This window comes from Leptinotarsa decemlineata, unplaced genomic scaffold, assembly GCF_025532065.1.
Source record: "Leptinotarsa decemlineata unplaced genomic scaffold, Ldec_3_MD MMD2_tig00001064_RagTag_RagTag, whole genome shotgun sequence".
Classification (NCBI taxonomy): domain Eukaryota; kingdom Metazoa; phylum Arthropoda; class Insecta; order Coleoptera; family Chrysomelidae; genus Leptinotarsa; species Leptinotarsa decemlineata.
In genome coordinates this window covers 779630-788450 of record NW_027412558.1, presented here as the reverse complement: position 1 = coordinate 788450, position 8821 = coordinate 779630, and the positions used below count along the sequence as shown (strand labels likewise).

General features: G+C 35.5%; 1 non-coding gene across 1 annotated transcript; it reads right to left on the bottom strand.

Annotated features, from left to right (window-relative positions):
• Positions 1-665: 665 nt before the first annotated feature.
• On the bottom strand, positions 666-738 carry TRNAF-GAA (transfer RNA phenylalanine (anticodon GAA)). Its single transcript has one exon. It is a non-coding gene; the product is annotated as a tRNA-Phe (tRNA).
• Between the last annotated feature and the right edge of the window lie 8083 nt (positions 739-8821).

The window sequence follows — 8821 nt, the reverse complement described above, 5'->3', positions numbered from 1 at the left end:
TCATGTTTGAACATAACAAATCGGAGTTTGAGTCGATGGATGAAACTTGAATCCATCCCTTCACTCCATCACTGCACTCCATTTGTTTTGTCCAGTTTCCACTGTTAAATGCTAGGTTGATGTTCTCTTTTCTTAACTCCCATTATACATTGCTATAGAAAGTCCGCTTTGCTTTGATCCCAGCTGTCTTTGAAATAAATGTTCTTTTATTTTTCCATGTAAAACTATCGTTGTTCTCTCGACCGACTTTAACGATGAGATTTTATTCAATTATTCGCAAAAGGCAAGGGAAATGCAACACATACAAAATAAACAAAGAAAATAACTCCAAGAAAGGGAAACAAAAATTCCACTTAATGAAATCCTCTTAGTGCAAAGCCGAGCGAGAGTTCTTATCTTTAGTAATTAGTTAATTTGGTATTTAATGGGAACTGGGCTGAGCTGAAAAATAGAACATCAAAGCCATAACGGTTTCAGATGAGTGGGTAGGCTTTCGGTTTACTGAAAACTGGGTAGATATAATAAGGGGTGATTTGTTGAGGAAAAACTGACCTGAATTTCTTTTCTTTTTGGTCCTGACAGAGTTGTACATTAATAAAATAAGTAACTGAGTGAATATATGTATTTTTTTTGAGAATAACAAACTCGATATTCGAAAAAAAAATTGCCGAAACCCGGGATCGAACCAGGGACCTTTAGATCTTCAGTCTAACGCTCTCCCAACTGAGCTATTTCGGCACATGGTATATCAAAGAAGAGATAAAAATTTTGAGTATATCTCTAGTGGATTGATAATAAATGAAATATACAATGTGAGTGTTTGAGTGTACTTACGTATTTTGATGCGTAGATTACGATTCCGAAAGGAAAAAGTGGCGCTCTCCCTTATTTACAAAGTTACGGCCCTTCAAAGTTCAGAGAAGGGCAACTTTTCAGCCGTCTTTTTCACAAAATAAACTATTTAACAACACAAGCATCTAGTCACTAGGTCACCTTTACACCTTATTCCTCCTTCTTTGACACTTTTCACTTCAATAATGAACATTTTTCTTATAAAGAACTTAATTTAAAAACGAAATCTTCTTCTGGTGACATTCTTCTATTTCTAGGTTAGTTGCTATTGACATTTCAGAAAAAAGTGGTTGGTATTTGTCGCCGCCTACTATTTAAAATTCGTAATACACCACCAAAAACCAATTTACGATCTAAAGAATGAAGGAAAAAACATTTGAATTACTTTAGGAATATTGACTGCATCAGTCGTACCAACCATGCTATTAACCTTAAGAACGTAAAATGTAACCAATATGTAACGAATGTTAATCACTGAAGTGAAAAGTGTCAAGGAAGGAGGAATAAGGTGTGAAGATGACCTAGTGAATAGATGCTTGTGTTTTTAAATAGTTTATTATGTGAAAAAGACGACTGAAAAGTTGCCCTTTTCTGAACTTTGAAGGGCCGTAACTTTGTAAATAAGGGAGAGCGCCGCTTTTTTCTTTCGAATTCGTAATCTACGCATCAAAATACGTAAGTACATTCAATTTTTTTTTGTCAAAATCGCCAGGTGCCCTCAAAACGAAAATTTACCGTTGAGTTGTATCCTCTACCACGATCTATCAAACTAGAAGATTTGCAAATATTAAAATAGCAATTATTCATTAGGTAGAAACCAGAGCGCAAAAAAAGAGCGTCTCTTTAAGAGGAGTTGTCATGGCGGACAGTTGAGTCCAACATAATATTCGTGGTTCAGCCTGGCACCACTGATGAGTCACATGGAAAGTGGAAACAGCGCTGTCTGGTGTTGCATTGCGAATGCTTCTTTCTTGGGATCTGGCTTCGAATATACTACCGGCGTAAAATTGAATCTGTTATTGAAGTTGTACATTTCACGCCTGCAAATACGTTAATTCTCCCATTCTTATAAAATCGTGTCCAATCTATACGGTGGGAGGATTAATACAAGGACCCCCTTAACAAAAAGACAATGAAGACATTCCGGACTAGAACAAAAAAGACACATAGCCAAAGATCAGATCTGGAGCAAACAAAAACATCGTTGGGGGAAATGATAAGACATGAATCTTTTACCGCGAATAATGAACCGCCCAAATAGTTTCAGATAAAAGAACCCTCGCGACAGGAAAAAGTATGGAAGACAAAAGGACGGATACGTTGGTAGAGAAAGAAAATTCGCTCATATTGTTTTCAGCGCATCAGAAAACTATTAGTCTCAATCAACTGGAGAGAGCATCTGAAGGAAATTGTATATGTACGGGGATGTATCTTTTTCTGATGAAGGCCTCATTTCAAAAGAATATACAGGATTGTATTTGGTCAAATTATAGATTGTTTCCGTACAAATGAGTTTCTTGGTTTGTGGACAACACATGATAGGTTTATTTAAAATAATGTTTATCAATCTGTAAATTCTCAGGAAATGAGGAAATAATTTGGAAGGTCAAAATAGCACAATTTGTCATGACCATCCCGAACTCATATCTGTCTATACCGGTTTGTTTACATCCAAACCTGAAAATATTTTATGGTTTATGTGGACTTCTCTTTTTGACGTGCTTTGTTTTGTATCACCGCACGACTGTGATATTTAAAATTTCATCCCGTTGTCTTCGCCCGTGGTTTTTTCACATTCAAGCACAGAACGTGAAGAATCCGCTTTCTGACCACCAGATGTAGGTTTGAATTCTGTGCATTTGGGTAAAGGTCTAGAATCTAGAAGCCAAATCCAAAAGCTAAGAAGAAGAAGAGTTCTGTGCTTATATATACACAGAGATTAGTTTTTGGGGTAAGTTTCCATTTCCACATACTTCTCTTAGCCATTATCGATATTTTAGTAGTCTCTGTTAACCAACGTTTGTGATGGATAACTTTATTGGAACTGGGAGTATTATTACTGACAGGCACTTCTCGTTTTAGAATCTGTACGCTTTGTTGTTAATTTAAAATCACGGAGCTTATGGATTCTCGAACCAGCGTTGTCACATTCAGCAAGCAAACAAAAATAAATTTAATAAAAAGGTTCACAGTTGGGATCGTTGAGATGGGCATTTGATCACATTCGACAAACCATTTATTGGTGATTCAATCCAAACACAAATTTTTCATTAGTTATTCGTTTTCATATGCAAAGTGTATCTGGAATAACTACTTTCACTCTAAAAATTGAACCACAAGTTGCTGTCTGAAAAATTCAGTAAGGTCAATATCAATGCGAAATTGTTCTGATTTCACGAAACTGCGAAAAATCAAATGCATTCACGTCCAGTATATCCGCAGTTTCGGCGAAATAGGGGACCAACATCCTGCTCGCGTGTGAAACTCTATCGCTGTATAACCCATGATTTCCCCGAATTGGCTCGCGGCCAAATAACTGTCAGACTTGGATGGAATTTCAAAAAGCTGCGAGGGCAGGCGACAGATCGAATTCTGATCGGTTTTGGTAACGGTGACTGAAATTGTCTGCGTGAAAACTTTCGCTAAGAATTATTACAACTGTCTGATTCCGATTCCGAACTTTTATAAAAAGTTTGTTTCCTTGAATAACGTAGTATTATTCTATCTATTATGGGAATGTAGGCTTTCTCGGCTGGCGTCAATGTTTTGATTGGTTTACAGATTGCCGTGATCTTCTTTGGTTACAATCTTCAAAAGTTTTAACTGCAACTGCGGCAGTCAACTTCGGTGGCGTGGTAGAAATACTCTTCTTGACGTATCAACTGAAACTGAAGCCACCGTATAGAAGTAAACACAAGTAAGTTCACTCTCCGACATATTTGGTTTTGTATTTGTGAAAAATTTGTGTCTAATTAGGAACGGCTACATTCATTGAAAAAATGGATAAAGTGTTTGATATTTTGAATTCAAAACGATTTGACGATGTCAAACATTTCAAAAACCTTTTTTCGAAACATCAAAACAAATTGATATTCTGAAAAAAATGAAAATATTTTTCAGCAAATTAACTGTAATATAAAAAAAAGGAAAAAACATGAGATTCATTAGGATGGCAGATAACATGAGTAATGTTATCTGTTACGCATACCAATGTGCCATAATATCTCTGTACGTTGCACAAGTGACGTAATAACTCTGTACGTTCCGCAAGTGACGTCACATATCTGTACCAGTGTATCAGTAGCATTGTATGTCGTGACCGGGCTTCCGTAGGATATTTCCCGTCGGACAAAGCATGTTCCACGACTGCAGACTTCTCGGTCTGTCCCAATCGGCAACTTTGCTTGTGCTCAACTAGTTCTCTGCTATCTTTTGCTGATCTCAGACCCTCCGATATTCTCTTCGTTGGTTTTTGAAGACTGTGTTAATTTTCTCTTTCTTCAGAGTTTTACGGAGTCGGTTGATGACACAACCTTCTATGAATGACAGATAGACAGTGCCTTGGGAATGCTCTTCACTGTTGTTTCTCTTCTCCTCCTTTGGACGAGTAATAAATCATTTTCAAGTGGCTGGTCCATAGGCGTACATAACTGAGTCACTTAAAAAGTGAAAATGTAGTATTCATTTCAAACATTCAATGTTGTTGTATGATTTGATATAAAAAATATTGAACGTTTTTTAATAGTTGTATGAGTGTGGTGAAGAACAAAACTATTGAACACGAAATCGAAAATGATAAAATTATCTGCTGGAGGAGACTTTATCTGAGGCAGATAAGAGAGTTGCGTCGTGAAATTAGAATTATTCCATTATCTGGATGAAACTTGGTTTATCGACGGATATATACCGTCGGAAAGATATGGCAAAAAAACAAGAACATTACAAAATGATTGAGGCTTTCGCTATCCAGGTTTCCAAAATTTTTCGAGTTTGAAGGACTTTTTCCAGTGAAGGAAAACACAGGATTCTGTTTTTAAACACGGAATTCATTGCCTACGACCAGGGATACCACAGCTGACTGGTAAGGGAGATAATAGAAATCTACAAACACGCGGATACTTTCAACAGAAAAGAAAATGCTATAAACCTCAACCGAATGTGGAATCCTATTCTAAGAAGTTCGAGAATAACAAACATCATGACGGCAGATAGAAAAGGGCCAACACATGTTATTGACAGAGGTGGATGTTTTTCTTTGAATGTTGAAAAAAATTCACATAAATAATTAATTGTTGAAGTTGAGGATTTGAGGTTACACAATTCTTCATTTTCAGTCATGTTTTGGCTTCTGAAAACTTAAAAAAATATCAAAATAAAAGAAGAATCTGCCACAGTTTCTCCGATTATTATTATAGTTATTCTCCAGATTGTAGAAGGATATAAACATGAAGCAGTCAAAGAAACATCAATTTACGCTGCTTCGCATTTTCAACTCAAAACACACGAACTTGTTCAAACTGGAATAATATAAGTAAATAAAATATAATCCACTCCAAAAGAGTTTTTCCAGAATTGATCCACAATGCAAAGGTAAGACAAGACGTCGTTTGAAGTTTTAAATTCATTAAAGCTGAATGACAGCAGCAATTCAGCTCTGCTACTGTAGGATCTTGAAAGAAAAGTTGGAAATATGAATATTAAATATCGTATATTAAATTGTATGACCGAAAGTTTCGAGCTCAGTCTTGTGGAACACGCTTGTAACGTTCTAACACAAGCATAGTTCGTAAGCTGTATTGAAATTGTTATGATCTTTGTACTGATACAGGGAAATTCAATGGCACGGAAAAATGTATAGGGTTCTCAAAAAAAATTAATTGAATTGAGGGAGAGTTTTGTTAGTTTTGTTCTGGTAATGACAGCTTCAAGACTGGAATTTAATAACCTTTTTGCCTATCACTGTTTCCTTCTCTGATTGACCACATATTCCTCGATAAAGTCTATAAAGAGGTGGGTACGTAAGTTGACTTGATTTTTCCATTTTGAAAACTGTTTATGTGTGTTCTTTCATGCGTGCGTTGAATGTTCTTCCAGTTTGACCTGTATAAAATATCGGACATGATTCAAACGACACAAACTCATTTCAGTCATCATTCAAACTTATTTTATTATCATAAACATGTAATTGTCAAGGTTTTTTTATTTTCCTTCCTCCTTGTCTTCTTACGGACTTTTTTTTAGGGAAGATGAAAATGTGTTTAATTAGGTGATTTTAGAAGTGTGATTTTGAAGTGTGTGTAAAAAATAGACCATGAATTATTCAACTGTTGATGAGAAGTATTTCTCCGACGTATGCTGTTTTCTCCATTCAAAAGGTAAAAATGGAACTCACATATAAGATCTACATGAGTACAGAATAGATACACTATATAGTCTTGTGATGCACTGTTTAGAGTCTTGAAAGAATGGTAGCAAGTAATGTTATCAAGAATAGATCAATTGTGCAAGTCTTTCACATATCCATTCCGAATGCAGTTCACATAACAATTCTAACAAATGCTTTAAATCAAAGCAAAGTTTCTTTCTTTTATTGCGCGATTGATCTTGCGAAGTCCCATTTCAATAAACGATGTTCGCAACATAAGTTGCCAACAAAACTTTTTTCTATGAGAGACTAACTTCGCAACTTTCCCAAACAACCGCATCCTTCAATCCGCTTTATCTAGTGAATGCTCTTTCATTCTGTGTCTTATTATCCGTTTCGAAACTTCCGAGAAGAAAAACATCAGGATTTTTTTCCTCGCAAGAAATTATACAGTTTGACAAATCTAGTTATGCTTCTGAATAATGGATTCGTAATTACCTTATAATCATGAAAAAATCCAAACGTGAGTCACAATCTGCCTATCTTCACTTCTCACAAACGTCATTTGTCAATTTTATAACTGTCACTTGTCAGTTTTCAGTGGGCATTTCCATCAAGTGACAAGCGCAAGCGGTAGTTTTAGAAAAAGTGTTTCGTAATGTTTTATGCAATAACTGCTGGAAAAACAATAATATCCTATGGCTTACTACGTCTTAACACAAGCAAATATCAATAAAAATGTATATCAGAAAAAAGTGTTTATGGTGTATAGTTCAGTCGAAGCACATATTTGTGAGAAATTGAAAATATACTGGTTGTGAGGTTTAGTTATCAATAAATTGTTATTATACAAATGAAAAATGAAGTAAATAAATATTGTTCTAAAAACTATGACATATCATTGTCTCACTAGAAGAAACTCATATTAATGGACATGTCATAAATGAAAATTACCTTTTTTCAAGCCATTGCAGGGGTATATGTGATTTCCACCATTTCCAGTACTAACAATATCAACCGGAGGTCTTTTGCTGTCAGCTGTCATGTGTCTGGCTAAAGTACCTCTTGATCAGCGAAAAACCAACAATCCGCAAAGTATTTTCTTCATACAAATCAGATACACCCACATACGAATAAATCAAGATCGCTTCGCTCTCAAGATCTTCCACATGTCATTCAACCCGTCACTATCCAAGTATATCCGATGGAAAAACAATCGAAAACAAGTCGTTCGCTGAATGATTTATGTCGATCGTTCGCGCTATGAAAAGAGAACAGCATCATTATTTCACCTCAACTATATAAAAGCCGTTTTACGTCTGCCAAAGAAGGAGTAACAAATTTAGGAGGCGGATATGCCTCGAAAGAAAATCGAATCCTGTCGGGGATTACTACATTATGGGCTTTTTATAGGGTTTGGCGAGAAAATAGTTTTCGGTGCTTCATTTACTGGGAACCGTGAAATTGATTTTCGGTCGCTTTGCCAAGATCGAATTATCAGTTTATTTTGATTTCGTTTCTCTAAATGGAAAACTTTCACTTTTTCATTCGTCTACAGTTGAAAATCTTCATCACTACATCTTATGAAGTCTTCAAAAGTCTATTTACTATCGTAAAAGACGAATCAAATAACTCTGTCGGAGAATCCTTGAAATGTCTGGCGAAATATCCGATAGAAAAATCCATTCATTAGTCGTTTACCTTATATTTGACATGACAAATGGTTCAAAAGGCGACCGACTAGATCCTTTTTAAACACACACGAGAGGTACCGCAGATCGTAAGTGTTGGAATGCTACTGGAAGGAAGAATCGGAAACACAGATTTATTTGGAAAACAGTAACCTTGGAAGCTTGTTTTTATGTAAGATAGATAGATACAAATTGACTTTTCCACGGAACAATAATCAATTCAGAATATTCACCATATTCGTCTACAGAATTAAGTCAACAATAGCTGAATATTTCCGACAACAAGTGGTTCATTCAGGCGTTTTACAGAATAAAAAGTAAACTTTACAAAAGATGGTACTTTCGAATATAAACAGTTTTGATACGTGGAATTGGTACTTCTGGTGTGAATTTATTATAATCGAAATCTTCACCAATTTACTGAAAGAATTCATACAGACAGCGACAAAAATACATACGTAATATAGACTGCAGTCATAAACAACATATTTGTCTCTATTTCACAACATCTACACCATGTGCAGTATCGCTCATTTCAAAATCCCTACTTAAAAGCCACTAACTGTATTTCTCTGAATTTTCATAGATACTTATAGACTCAAAGCAAGGCATATGTAATCGAGAACTATAAATGAGTGTGCAGTGACGTATAGCCGTGAATTAGTATTTTTTCAACAATCCTAATCATTGGAGTAACTTCTTGATATTTTAATTAGCATGTATGCATTTATGACAGCTCATACACCAGAACTGACAATTGACGTATCGAAAACTTTCAGTTAACTGAGAGTTTACTTCATCAAACGACGATTGTTTATCATTTTCATAGGTCTCGTGTGAGTTTTGATACACCACCTATCACTTTTAGTGATAAATCAGCTAGTGTTACTAACCTCTTGACCCACTGCACTGT